We start from the raw sequence: 15,459 nt of genomic DNA on the forward strand, positions 1-15,459 counted from the left end.
ACCAGTCTTTGAACTGTGACAATCTGGAGATCCAACCTGTGACCAGCTGGAACAGAGATACCGTTTTCAGACACTCTAATACGAGATAAACATTCTAGTGATTGCCTTGGTGTGGGAGTCTGCTGCGTAAGATGTCTAAAATCATAAAAGTACTTGTAATCAAATCTCTAACTTAGCCACGATTGATCACGGGGGAAAGATTTGGATGAACATTTGAAGTCGACATCAATTGAAATATATTCAATTTATTGAGCTAGCAGTGCCGGAGCTTTGCGGTGGAATATCCCAGACATAACCGGACGAAGAGTGCACATGTTAGTGGAGGAATTGCTGTTTCAGTGGAATACCTAAATAGTTAATGACTCTTGTTCTTTGCAAAGACGTTTCTTTCGTACCCTTAAGTGGAGACAAAACGCGAGGAAGGCATACCCCGGAACCTGGACCTGTCCTTGCCAGCAGGAGAGCCTTCGAGCAGCAAACGTCCGATAAGTATTCAACGAGTAGTGCTTTAATCCTCGTTATGAACTCGAGAATAAGAAGACCTTAAAGTAAAATTTAATGTTTTGTTTTAGGTAGAATGTAAGAAAAGTATTATTGCTTTCAATTCATGCTTTGAAGTTAATGAACACTATAGTAACTGTTTATATGTGATTTATACAAATTGATGTGGGTTTTACAAGGCAATTATCATTCTGTGTTTAAGGCTAGAATCCAAATTTAGCTGTCTGGATAATAGATAAGTCTTGATAGGTTGTCTTTATCCCGTAAGAGTCAGAATTGCCTTCTGAACCAAAACTATATATATATATATATATATATATATGAGACTGATTTAACAATGCTTTGATTATCAAATATTAACGAAAGTAAATTTAGTTTGATTTCTAATAAAACTGTTCCTTTTATATTCACTAGAAATGTTGTCCAGCCTGATTATTTTGATAAAGTTGGGTTCTACATGATTTGAAATCAAATGAGGTATTATATTATTACAACTTAAACTAGTCAAAATATACTACAATATACTACAAATATACCTTGCACACTACATTTCAATATACTGTAGTGTACAGTATTATACCCTGGGGTAGGTATACATTTTATTAACATCTTTGTTGGTCTCCAAACTTTGAAATGATTGTCCCACAAGGTGGGGGGTATGGAGTGTGGGGGGGGGGGGGGGGGGGGTGTTCAGAGGGAGGAATGAAATTCCCTCCATTGTACATCAACATGCTTCCCCAGACCGGAAACAACAATCCATTCCATCAAATACATTATTACTCAAACACAAACGTGCACAGATTCTCAAGTTATGATTAGATTTACAACACCACTCAGCATTTATGAACGAATGAGTGGTTGGTTGGTTGTTTCACAGCTGAGTTGCTTATTGGCTTCTTTTATATCACAGCCCACAAACCAGGCTGCTTGAAAAAGTTGTTTTAAAATTAAATATATTGTTTATTTTCAAGTGCTTAAAAAGTACCAGGCGCACTTGAATCACAGCGAACAGTTAAAAATGTTTTAATATCTTGCCATCTCTTATTTAAGTGATTTAGTTTAGGATAGTAAACACGAAGAAGTGGATCAGTGTTCAGTCCCAGGACACATATAGAATGTTATTTTTTCATGGGTATGCATATATATATATATATATATATATATACACATATATATAAGCGCAGAATATGCAAAATGTAAGATACCTTGCAACACACTCTATCCACAAGCTTTTGCTAAACCATGATCAAGCTCTTTACATAATGTAGCCTAATTTTATAACTGAACACAACACTTCTACAATATAGGGCTGCTTAAGATTATATATATATATATATATATATATATATATATATATATATATATATATATATATATATATACATATAAGCAGAATATGCAAAATGTAAGATACCTTGGAACACACACACTTTATAATAAGATGTACTATACATGTATACCATATGTACAGTACATGGAATACCTAAGTACACTTTAATTGGCTAATGTGTACTCATAAATCGCTCCAAGACACTTGAATTTCTGAATATTCTATGAAGGTTGCTGTTGACCTAGTACAATACTTATCTACTTATCTTAGTAGCTTACACACACAAACAAGCTCCAAAGAAATAGGTGCACAAGGTCACAACAATCTTGGAAAACAGGCAGGAAAAACTTCTCAAGCATGTGACAATGTAGTGGAAGATAAAACCTATTATCAGATAAGCAGCATCCCAACGGAATCCCTTGTACGGCAATTCACTATTAATGAGCGTGTGGCGTGTATACTGTACATATCCTCCCCCTCCCTTCAAGAGGACTTCCTCTGGATACTGCAGCTGTGGTACTGTGGAAAACCTTCCTGTCCATTATTTTAATGTTTCTGAATGACACAGCCACACAGATAATCAGTTTTCAGTTGGTTAAGGCCATCTAACATTCATGCTTTACTGTAAACCGATCTGAAACAGGTAAACTATTTGCGGGGAATATGGCAAACATGTGTTGTTCCAAAAAGTGATGTGAATTTATATTTTAAAAAAAGGATGGCTTGTGACTATAAAATATTTAATGCTAAAATATATATATATATATATATATATATATATACAGAAAACTGTGTATCTAAATTAGAAATAAAGGGAGAACAAGATAAGGATGTGTAACATTTTCTCAGTCGTACAAAGGAAGACAGAGGCTGTAATCCGTTAATCAGAGCATGAATTTGTGGGGAGGATTTTCCCTGTCTCTGGTTAGAAATGATTCCAGCAGAAGCCCAGACAGGCCAGATAAATAAAAGACAAGAGCCCACATTGAGATACACATTGATTTCATAATTCAAAAGCCTGTGTAATTCACTAGATATACTGTGGTTCCAAAGCCTTTTTAATGCTATAATTTATATTTCATGCACCCTTAGGATATACCATTTCCTGACATACTGTACAGCTGTGTTTTGTACTTGTATTTTCTGTCCATAAATTTTGTCTAAAAACCATTTTGGATACATTTATTACAACAGTAATAAACACATTCCTAATTTGTTGCATTGTGTTTTACAGGACTTCTGGGATTTTAATGTAGTGGCAACCCATAACAGCTTTCAACATCCCGTGAATCAATCAACTCAGACTTGCAGCAGGAATCCTGGCAACTCCACGAAGCTCATTTCAAAGGGTGGGTGCTCTGTTTGCTCCTGTAGTTTCAAACAATAACCATCCCTGGTTTTATATTATTCCAACAGGGAGCCTTCACTTTCAAAGTACTTCAAACAGTAAAAGCGTATGATGCACTCACTATCAGCAATATTCCTTATAAGTTATACATTATACAGAAGTAAGTTAAATGGGTTTATAATATACGGTGGACCAGCTTTCAGTGACCCATTTGCGCACAAACCTTATCAATAAATGACTCACACTGGTAGGTGAGTCATGAAGCAGCTAAAGGAAGAATGTAACCGTACTTGATAAGTTAAGAAACCAAAAGAGAGATTGCAGTAAAATGCTACATTCACCAACATACTGTATGGATAAAGCACGTGATAACAGTCCCTACTTCACCTCTAAAAGTATGGATGTGTTCTGTGTGCCATGTTTATTTAGACGGATCATTTGTTATACTCCTTTATTGAGTAATGCAAAAACAGAGGATGGGTCTACATTCTTGCACATCTTGGATTTACTTCAAAAGCAACAGAAACCAATTTAGAGATTGAGGATCAAATGTTACAGTCAAGGACTGATGAAAAGCATTATTTTAGTACATTGTTAAAAGCTACATTTTAGTGTGCTGAGTCATAATTCATGTGGGAAAACATACTATTGCTGACTGAATATAAATGTGAAAAATAAGTGTAATGAAACTGATTTCCACCTTGAATTATATATTTATTCTGGAAAGAGAAACAGTCTCTTGGATTATCTTAAGCCATCAATATATCATATAAATAGTAAATGCATATTAACATCTCCTCACCTTTGCTGTGTCAAATGTCTTAATATGCTTTATTATAACATTTGCTGAGATTTCAGTTTTTTTTCTTTTAAAGCTGTGTCATTTATGCTTCCTACATGTACTGTACATTTCCAATAATGCTTCCAGAAATACCCCATTGATATGTAAGATATGTCTGATTTACATTTACATAGGTTCCCTAAGGACATCACAGAAGCCAATGCGTGCATTATACAAGTGTGGAATACAGCACAGTTATAAGCCTAGCTTGCATGTCATGATCTCAAAATAGCAAAATTGTTAAAATCTTGAATTTTAGTATTAAATCAATATATAGCTAAATATGTCTTTGTAAACACCTTGACCATTTTACAAGTGCATTCAGTGCTTTGTCCAGCCGCTCTATATTGAAGTGGTTTTATAACAATAGATAATAGCAATAACTACTGCGACCAGCAAACTCCTCATACAGTTAAACTGGCACCCTAAAATGCTTTAACAATGCTTATAACTAGGAGGCCTGAGAGGCATCCTGAGGAAGGAAAAACATCCAAGTACTGCAAGGGCCCACAGAAAAAAAAATCATCTTTCTGTGAACACTCATCTTTCTAAGACCTTGGAAGCAGAGGTCGACACAGGTAGAAAATCCAGAGCCGAGTACACGGCATGAAAAATACCTGGATACCCGGGTCTTTTTTGGGTAATGATTAAACAACAAAATCACAAATATTAAGTGCATTATACATATTTAAATACTATATAGTACAACTACATTTAGTCCCTTCAGATCTGTTGACTTGTGTAGCCTTTTTAAGTACTGGAAACATCAAAATAATAATAATAATAATAATAATAATAATAATAATAATAATAATAATAATAATAATAATAATAATAATAATAATAATAATAATCTCAGTTTGAATACACTTATTAATGTTAAATGTTGTTTTATAACATGGTATCCAAGCAAAGCAGCATTGGGTTGAATTTCTTTACCAAAGCAGGAGAAAACTGAATTTGCAAACTCTGCCAAGGAAACATTTCATTCAAAGGAGGAAGCACTACCACACTTACTTAATGTGCTCCACAAATATTTTTTATTTAACCCAAAACAAAATAAGTGAATGTTTTGTAAGTGTGGCCTTATTTTATAACTGAACACAACATTTATATAAGTGTGCAAGTAATGTTTTTCTCATGCTGATTTAGCTGTGTACTTTGCACCTTATGCATTTTGGAGCGTGTATGCATTTTCTTTGTATTTTTAAATAAAGGCTACTTATTTGATCTCTTTGGTAAGAAACTATATCTGCACAATAACTGTAGATAAAGCATTCCGTATTGGAAGCCACACTGTTATTATTATTAGTGGATCACAGAGTTATCACTGACATAAGCCCAACAAGATGTTGTTATGTTGTTTTCTTTCCGATTTAGTTCCTGAGAAGGATACTTGCCTCAGTTCTTATTATTGAGGTGTACTTGCTGCTGTGTGTTATTGTTTTCTGTAAAACCTTCATATACTGTCAGTTAAGAAAAGGCTTCATGCAAAGCTTGTTTTATTAACATTGTCTTTATTACACCGGCCAGAGACCTGCTCTTACAACTGCATTGTCATATTTTCTACATTTTCTTTAAATTCTCAAATTAATAATCGATACCCAGGTAGTAAAAAGAGACCCGGGTCGGGTCGGGTAATTTAAAACCCAACGGGTACCCGGGTTTTCGGATACCTGTGCCACCCTCTACTTGAAAGTACATCTTGACAACCAAATGTCTATTTGACTGTCCGATTAATTGGTACAATATAAACTGCTGCAGACCTTTAAAGATCTGTAAAACTAATTTTTCAAATTCTGTTGTTATCCGTGTTGGCAAAGTTTTGTCTTTAAGCCAAATGTTTCTCAATTTCGTTTGCTGAAGGTTGATTTATAGAAGGCAGTTAGATGGCAAGGCCAGCCTTTAACAGCTTAATTTGATGTGTCGTGAACAAGGCCAACAAGGTGTTTGAGTAAAAGATAATGCTTCTTTTGGATTTTATATCAAGTAGCCTTTATTAACATCTCATAATATACAGTATATAAACTACAACATTTTTTCTGTTTCCAGTAATTTTAGAGAAAATATTGAATTCTTGGTGTTTTCTGAGGTGTTTTAAGTCATTTCCGGAAGTAGCTTTTAAGGGTTCTTTTATTTTAAAGCACCCTGATGCAATCATGCACTGGTACAAAAAATATTTTTTTAATAAAGATTCATAATATTTATAACTTCTGCATCGGAAGAGCACATTTTGTCACGGTAGATTATGTAATGTGATGCCTAGCAGTTTTATTTCTTAATATAAGGTTAAATGGCTCTCATAAGTGCTTCATACTCATATAGAAGAACGTCTGTCAAGCGTAATATCACCCAGAGGGATATTGTTACAGCAGCACAATACACAGAACATAGCCCAACAGCTTTATTATATCATAATGCCAGAAAACAGATGAGGAATTATTGGGGGGGGGGAGGGTGGGGGGGGGGGGGTATTCTAGCTCGTCTGGTTTGGGATCTAGAGGTGCTATCTTGCAGGGATGACTGCTTTGCCAATTTTTTTTAGTCAATTGGCTTATTCTTGGTTCTGATTTGTCGTGTTGGTACAGTACAGGCCATTTAGTGTTACATGTTTTTTTCTTCAAAGTGCTCCAGCATTTTTGTTCATACTACTGTATGAAAGTGAACAATCATCTGTGTAGTATCCTCAACAATGTACTAGTTAAGAACTAAGAGAAACGGCACACGTACACTTGCTGTAATTAACTTTCGCTTGTTTATTTTCTGAACTGGATAACACTTTTTTGGGGAGTGCTCACGCTAGCCTGGATTGGAACTAGAATCTGAACGTGACGTGGCTCCCCATGACCCATGACCCCTTCAGCTATTGGAGCTGTTCCAGGGATCATGTTACAATAACTCAACTGGAATAAAATGTAACTAAAACCCAGGGGACTAAACTATCAATATTCCACAATCTCCAATAATGTGTTCCCATGGGCAGTTGGCAATTAGGTCTCCCTCAGAGGCCACTGCTTATAAAATTCACACCTTTTCAATAAAAAGAAAACCAGCAGCTGTATTGCAGAAGATTCAAGCAGCAGATTAATTCTAGTCTACATCTTATTAAATGAACTCTTCAGTCACAAAAAGTTTCAGTTACAGAACACATTAATGCATGCAGGCCCATACATTACAAATTAATGTGCACTGTAGTGTCGGGTTGACTGGGGTGCAATATTCATGTTTTGGATTTAGTTTTTCTCAAATCTGAACAAGTGATGGCCAGGTTATTTTGAATACCAAATGAGGGTTTTAATCCAGGATGGCATGTCATTGTAGAGATTATTGCAGAAACATGTGTTGCTGCTTAACATGTGTCAATAAGTAATGAGAACAGGGGTCTTAACAAAGAAATCAGTATACTGTAGTTCTCTAAAGCAGGGATATAAATATGAATACTCTAGTATCAAGATGAAAAATTCAAAGACCGATATTAAATGCTAAGCATTTAATAATATTTTCTGACAGATTCTCAGCCAAACCAGCTTTCCCCCTTTATCTTATAACCGATGAGCCATACTAACGTCAAGGCCTCTCTCGCCTGTACTGGTGAATTATTTGACAAAATATCCTCCAAGGCTAAAGTGACTCATTTGTCACCTTTGCAGAAGACCGTGAAAACACACTTGTTTTTTTTTTAGAGATTGTCCTGATTCAGGGTAACTCAGACAAGACTCCCATGACAGAAGGTTATATATCTGAGATCAGACCCTATCGGTTCTGTGATCATCTATGTATCCTGCATGTACAGCAGTTTGTGGTTTTAACCGGATTCATAGATTCCTGGCTGAGTTCGGCATGTAAACTCTGCACATTTCTTTCTGAATTCAAACAAATCAGCAAAGGAATCAACAAAGAAAATCTTGCTGCTAGGATTCTGCAGTTGATTTCTATTTAAAGGACAGCTCATGCTTTGAAAATATACAGTAACTCTGGATGCCTTCTTTGCACTGGCTACCTTGGTTGCAGGATGGACTCCTAATTTTGACTCCATGCATGGCCTGACCCTTAACTACATCATGGAATTCATTATACCCTAGACACCCACACATACTGTATCTTCCTCTGACCTTGTGCTACTGAGGGTCCTGACTAATCTTTTATTATTCCCCACACACTTCTTCCCATGTGTAAGCCCCACTGTACAGTTTTGGATATACAGTATCCAGAGAACTGCTTCCTCAGTTGTGATGAAACTTGCTAATGATCTACTGTCTACCTGTCGTACATGTGGAGTAACTTGTATGACATCCATGAAATATCTCATCACATCTGGAGAGTGGTGCTGAAAATGTATCCTCCATTAACCCATGCCCAATACCTTGTGCTATGGGAACTGCAGAACCAAGATTCATCACAACTGGATGATCTTGACTGTTCTCAAGAGGTAGGCCCTATCTAAAAAAAGAACAGGCACCTCGACCATATCCTAATTGCTGGGAATATGGGGCTTTGCTAAATCAGCAGGGCATTTAAAAATGGTCCGATGCAAGTTAGTTCTGATGACACAACATGGTGACAGCTGCTGAGCTAAAGAAAAAATAATTAGAGTAGATTAGGGTTGCCACCAGTCCGGGAATTGGCATCTGTGCCAGGTGGCAGGAATTAACAAACCCGGACGCCCTAATATCCGGTTTTAAGTGAAACACATAAGAATCAACAACCTTACTTTAATATTTTCTTTGACATACCGTATAACGGGACATTTTGGAGTGGAATTTATTTTGTCTTTATTGTCGGTTTGGATTGGATCGCCAATAATACTTCCACCAATCAGAGTGTGGCATGCAGTGTGCGATCCCGCTCTCTGACAGACTGGTGGTATGCAGCACAGGTTAAAGAAGCACGCTGTTTATGCCAGACTATCGACTGTGCAGTCCCTGAACAATATGTTAAAATAAATTAGTTCTGCACCGTATAAAAAAGCCAGATTTTGCCTATGCTTGCTAGTCTATTAACCAGTTTGAAATTTAAAGCGTTTTAGTTTCAGCTATATTGTTGAAGTTTACACACGTGCAATACTGTCCTACAATTACTAAATGATACTGTGTTCATTCCACTGTGTTATGTTAATGAACCATAGCTCAGATTTAAAACTGAGAGTTAGCAAATGCCTGTCATTAAAGTGTACTGCAGTTAGTAATCCATTCCAATTATTGATATCTTAATATCTTAAAATTGAAGGGCCATATAAGAACGATCATTGTTAGAAGGCCTTTGTTTTTATCCAAGTTGTGACATTGTTGATGCTATAACTAAATGAGATACTGTTTTAGCAGACACATTTAATTAAGTAAATATGTATTTGAATGTTTTTTAAATCAAAAGTAGAAATACAAAACTTACTTTTCTTTGTGAACCTGCTAAGTGATAAATGACTTTTTCAAAAAACGTCAAAATCTACCAAGGTAGCAAATCTGCAAATGTAATACCAGCCAAAATGTCCAGTTATACGGTACATCATTAAGGATTTCCACTATCTTATTAGAAATGTACTGTTTAGCACTGATCTGTACATTCTACTGTGCCCGCAGCATTTAAATAATGCTTTACATTACACTGATCTGTGTGTGATTACATACATAACCTTTACAGTAAAATATGGGTTACTTACTATATATAATGGTAATTAAACCACATATATGTGTGCGTGCGTGTATATATATATATATATATATATATATATATATATATATATATATATATATATATATATATATATATATACACACCATTAGTAACATTGAAAAACCCTAACCAAATTTGAGTACATTTGGACTCATTTTGTGTCTTTTTACTGACACACAACCAATAGTGCCCTAGTTTTTAACCCTATTAAAAAGGTTTGTTAATATTTGTTGGGGGGTGGCAAAATTTGTCATGGGATGGCTGTAAAATAATTCTGACCGTCACAAACGGGTTTTTCAGACTCAGGTATTTATTTGTAAAAAAACAAACAAAAAAAAAACAGGTAGACAGGATCGTCGCTTCAGAAATTGCATTGATTTACTACAGCGTTACTCATCACCACAGCTAATTGTCTCAGGTAAGATTAGCCTCTAACCTACCATGCTATAGCTACTATTTTTCTGGATTGCCAGTCTGATTGCTAGAAATATCAAGAGCACTACCGTGTATAGTGCATGAGTATTGATTTGTACCGAGATCTGGTGGTGTTGTGTTAAACTGTATTACAGTATACTCCAGTTGTGATAGAGCTAGGCTGAATGAGAAACATGTCCGGGTTTGATCTGTGGAAAAGGTAGCAATCCTAGAGTACATCCATCTGAAACATGGCTGTTCATTCAACACAGGTCAAACAGCCTAATAACTGCCCATGTAGGCCTGCTGTCGATGATAAAAGACTCATTTATTACAAAGGCAAATTGGAATTTTGTTTGTTAGAGTCTTTCCATAAGTTGTCTATGTACGTACATTGTAAAACAAAGCAAAACAGGAGTCTGCTTCAGTATAGTCTAACAACAAATTAAATGAAGATGCATTTACACCCGAGGCTGGAATCCTGTATGCATTATTTACCAATAAAGTCACAAGCTTCTGTTATTTATTAATAAGAGGAAAACTCGAACAAAGTGATGCAATCGTGTTTCTTCTTTTTGTTTAATAGTTTACGTTATAAATGACAAATAAAGACACCTTAAAACAATTCTGAAATAACTCCAAGTGACAACATTGAAAACTGTCAACCTAAGTGCTGTAAAAACTTCAGAAACGGAATACAAATTAACAGCAGCAAAAACTGTTTATAAAAATATGCTAGTATTGTACATTCTGCGGTGTAGTTGTGACAAATGGATGTGGTAACTTTGGTTTCAAACACCTGCTGCACAGTATTAAGCTACAAAAACAGCCATCATTGTACGACCCTCGTATCGTTGTTGGAGGTACAAAATGCAGCTCATATTCTACTTTGTATATAGTCCCGAGAGTAGAGTGCCGACTAATATGAAAACGAAAGCGTGAATTGGACGTCACAGACGATCCCTATCACTGTTTTGAGTTCTATCCAAACTTTTTTTTTTAAATGACAGTCACTTAAAAAAAGTCTTCGTTTAAAACAATTCCAAAAACACATGAATAATTACCCAACCGTATAATTACCTAACCGTATAATTACCCTCATTCACAGAACACTACACTGGCGTGTCAGTGCGTTTTTCATCCCAACTGGAACCAGCAGACCCCGGGACAGTAGTGTGCAGTAGTGTGCATTTGCTTATGCAGCCAACAAGAATGCCTTCTATATCTTATCTTACCTGCGTGTTTAATCAAAACGCATCCAGCGGTCTGATCGAGACTGCAGTATACTGAGGTAAAAGGATGAATTGCTGTCGTTTGTCTGCCCTGGTTTTGATAGTACAATCCCGACTTTGTTTTTACATCCACTCTTTTTATTAAACCCTATTGCTCTGAATGCTGCACAAGCTCCCACAGCCGGTTTCTTCTAGGGGCGTGTCTTGTTACACTTCACAAGAGAACCCCCCCCCCCCCCCCAAAAAAAAAAAAAAAAAAAATTCTGTTTATGTTCAGCGCACCGAACCTTGCAGAGCTGCAGACCATTTCTAAACAGATCGCTTTCTTTAAAAAGAACCCCAGACTTGTTTAACAGAACAGAGCCTCCCAAGTGTTCATTTAGAAGAATTCTGATGAATTAGTGTAGAGTCAGGGATGGAGTTAGTTACCTGTGGGTGATGATGGTTTTAAAGTCCCAGCTCATCCCTCAGATGTATGGGATAGAGGACTGCATCCATGGCAGGTGTGTGAGTTTCTGATTCATTCTCCTGTCACCCCACGCAATGTAAAAAGTAAAGCACCGCGGGATGCAACTGAAGCACATGCATGAGTATTGACTGTACACCAACAGGAGTGACTGGACCCAGACAATTATTTGCAAGGAAAAACATATTACTGTATTAGGAAAATTGAAATATGTCTCTAGTACTGTAGATTTCATACTTCGCTCGGGTAAAAAAAAATACCGATGTGATGCTAGTATTAACAGAAGATTGTATCATGTGATCTTGAATAAAAACTCATTAAAATGCAATAGTAGCAGCAAGTTGGGTTTTACGAGGCATTCATCACTGTCATCAATTACTTTATTTCGATTTTCATGCATGTACCGGCAGACCACAATGGTATAACACCGTGTAACAATTTTTATTTATTTTTTGGTTCCTGGGTAGTAAGTGTTATTTCCTAATTGCTTATGCCTCAAAAGTATAGAAAATTGCTATTATTCCCCACAAACTTTGCTTTTGTGACCAGGACAGTGATATTTTGAAATGTACCTATTTCCAATGAGAAAACAGGCGAATTTGTGTCTTTTCGTGCACATAAAGTCAGAAAAAAACAACATATGAATCCAAATTAACATGTATTTATACTAAAGTAATACAAAAATGACTACAAAAGATTTAGAAGTGAGTAGTTTTTCGAGATTTACAATTATACTGTAAATCACTTTCACGAATCGGCCCCCAAATGTAGTCTCCCATCATGTTCTCGTTATACTGTCCTTGGTAGCGGCGTTCAAAGTCCAGTATATCCTGGTGGAAGCGCTCGCCTTGCTCCTCCGAGTACGCTCCCATGTTCTCCTTGAATTTATCAAGATGAGCATCAAGGATATGGACTTTGAGGGACATCCTACAGCCCATTGTGCCGTAGTTCTTCACCAGAGTCTCAACCAGCTCCACATAGTTTTCGGCCTTGTGATAGCCCAGGAAGCCCCGAACTACTGCGACAAAGCTGTTCCAAGCCGCTTTCTCTTTACTAGTGAGCTTCTTGGGGAATTCATTGCACTCCAGGATCTTCTTTATCTGTGGTCCGACGAAGATACCGGCTTTAACCTTTGCCTCAGACAGCTTAGGGAAGAAGTCTTGAAGGTACTTGAAGGCTGCCGACTCCTTATCTAGAGCTCTGACAAATTGTTTCATAAGGCCCAATTTGATGTGCAGTGGTGGCATCAGCACCTTCCGGGGGTCCCAGCCGTACTCATCATACTTCAAGGCGTCCAGCAAGGTCTTGATGCTGTTGTAATCCTCTTCGAGGTGCACCGAGTGAGCCAGGGGAAGAGACGGGTACTTGTTACCATTATGGAGCAGCACGGCTTTGAGGCTCCTGGATGAGCTGTCAATGAAGGACAGTATAACAAGAACATGATGGGAGACTACATTTGGGGGCTGATTCGTGAAAGTGATTTACAGTATAATCATAAATCTCGAAAAACTACTCACTTCTAAATCTTTTGTAGTCATTTTTGTATCACTTTAGTATAAATACATGTTAATTTGGATTCATATGTTGTTTTTTTCGGACTTTATGTGAACGAAAAGACACAAATTCGCCCGTTTTCTCATTGGAAATAGATACATTTCAAAATATCACTGTCCTGGTCACAAAAGCAAAGTTTGTGGGGAATAATAGCCATTTTCTATACTTTTGAGGCATAAGCAATTAGGAAATGACACTTACTACCCAGGAACAAAAATTGTGTTACATTAAGAGTTCTTTTGAAGACCCTAGACAGGCACTCAAATCCTGGCTAAAGATCTATTACCTCAATAAAAATGAACATTAAATATAGGCAGACAATCCTATCACTTAAACAAACCACGGTAGCTTTTGTTCAGGTACAAAAATAAAGTAAAACTAAAAACAAAACACGTTACAATCTCTTAAAAAAAAATCCACACCATCGGAGGGTAAACTCGTTTATTAATCAAATAGGAAGGGAAGAATTGCTTTAGTAAGTCACATTAGGCCTATATTAAGCCTTATACAGTACTAAAAGACTCTTAAGAATAACATATTTGTTATTGTGCTCAATCGTGACTCCACTGTTTGATTATTCACGTATGTGTTTAATTCACTGCTAAGACATGTTGACAGTTCATCATGGTACATGTAACATACTGTACTAAAGCGGTATCTAATCACAGTCCTGAAGAGCCGTTCCACTCCACATGTACACTTATCAAATTAAATACTTCGGGGTTTGGATGGGGGTTTAATTGGTACAAAGACCAGGAATAGAAGGGCCAACTATGGCCACCCCTGCTGTACTATGTAAATATTCTCCGCTAATTCACTGTCCTCAGCATTTCAATATTAAACGAGGTCACACTGTGCACTCCCGCTGTTGTGGTACTTCAGAGAACATGTGCATTTGCTTCTGACATGAAGTTAGGGGGTGGGACATTTGTGGCTTTCTTTCCAGCATTCGGAACCCCTTCCTTACAGATTATCTTGGCTCCCATGAATAGATAGTTGCTTCCTCTTTGGACCTATGGAACACAATGTCAAGTGTCACCCGTGTTTTAGAATAGAGACCAACCCGGATAACGTTTCCCTACTCGAACCCTGTCGTTATTACATTGCTTGGTATCCATGGATACTGCGGGTAGTTCCATCTTCATACAAATTCGTTTTACATGAGAAATATCCACAAATGCAATGGTGCCAGTTTAGAATGACTAGGAGAGACACACGCTGTTCATTTTATCCCTATGTGTTTCTGCAATGGTGCCTATACTGACAAGACAATTTCAGAAAAGTAAAAAAGGCACCCAGTGAAGTTACAAAGACAGAAATGAACAATGCAGACTTTTCACTTAGGCGCTTGTACGTAGTCTTAAGTTGTTGCATATTTTTTTTCAATTTTTTTTTCTTGAAGAAAAATAAATGGCATTATAATGACTTTATAATGACTAAATGTCTTTTGAGAATCTCAATTTTTACTGTCTTTAGTGTTTCATAGCGAATTTAATAATAATAATAATAATAATAATAATAATAATAATAATAATAATAATAATAATAGCACTGTTTTATGTCCCTGTTCTATGCTAGCATTCAATGAATGAATGGTTAAACAGTATGTGCTTAAGACAATGTAGAATTTTTTTCAATTGCATCCACTAAACTCTGAATGATCGCAATACTAGTAACCATTTACAGAGTAATTACTAGACTACAGTAGCATAGCACTATTTCTGTTAGATTAGCGTCCAAATGTTTTGGTTTGGTTCCCCCTGGCGTTCAAATGAAGTAATGTCAACACTGAATGAATGATTGCCCAATCCTGGTCCTGGAGGGCCGATGTCCCTCCTGGCTTTTGTTGCAACTGTGCCCTAAATTACTTAATTGGACCAATCAAGCCCTTATTAGAAGCTTAATTGGTCCAATTAATCAATTTAGTGTACAGTTTGAACAAAAACCAGGAGGGCATCGGCCCTCCAGGACAAGGATTGGGCACTCCTGATCTAGACCCATCTATGCAATTACACTGTATTTACATTGTAACAGAATGTAACATACATGAACAAAATATGAAATCTATTCTGCTAAGAAATTATAATAATAATAATAATAATA

General features: G+C 36.6%; 1 protein-coding gene across 2 annotated transcripts in view; it reads right to left on the reverse strand.

Moving 5' to 3' along the window:
* Positions 1-11,496, reverse strand: part of LOC117405751 (synaptotagmin-like protein 5) — a 78,762-nt gene extending 67,266 nt beyond the window's left edge. For both annotated transcript variants that reach the window (XM_034009106.3, XM_059030091.1), the window contains exon 1: positions 11,340-11,496. The gene's annotated coding sequence lies outside the window, so the exon portion shown is untranslated. The remainder of the gene's footprint in view (positions 1-11,339) is intronic.
* Positions 11,497-15,459: the final 3,963 nt, after the last annotated feature.

The sequence above is a fragment of the Acipenser ruthenus genome, chromosome 9, assembly GCF_902713425.1.
Source record: "Acipenser ruthenus chromosome 9, fAciRut3.2 maternal haplotype, whole genome shotgun sequence".
NCBI classification, from domain to species: domain Eukaryota; kingdom Metazoa; phylum Chordata; class Actinopteri; order Acipenseriformes; family Acipenseridae; genus Acipenser; species Acipenser ruthenus.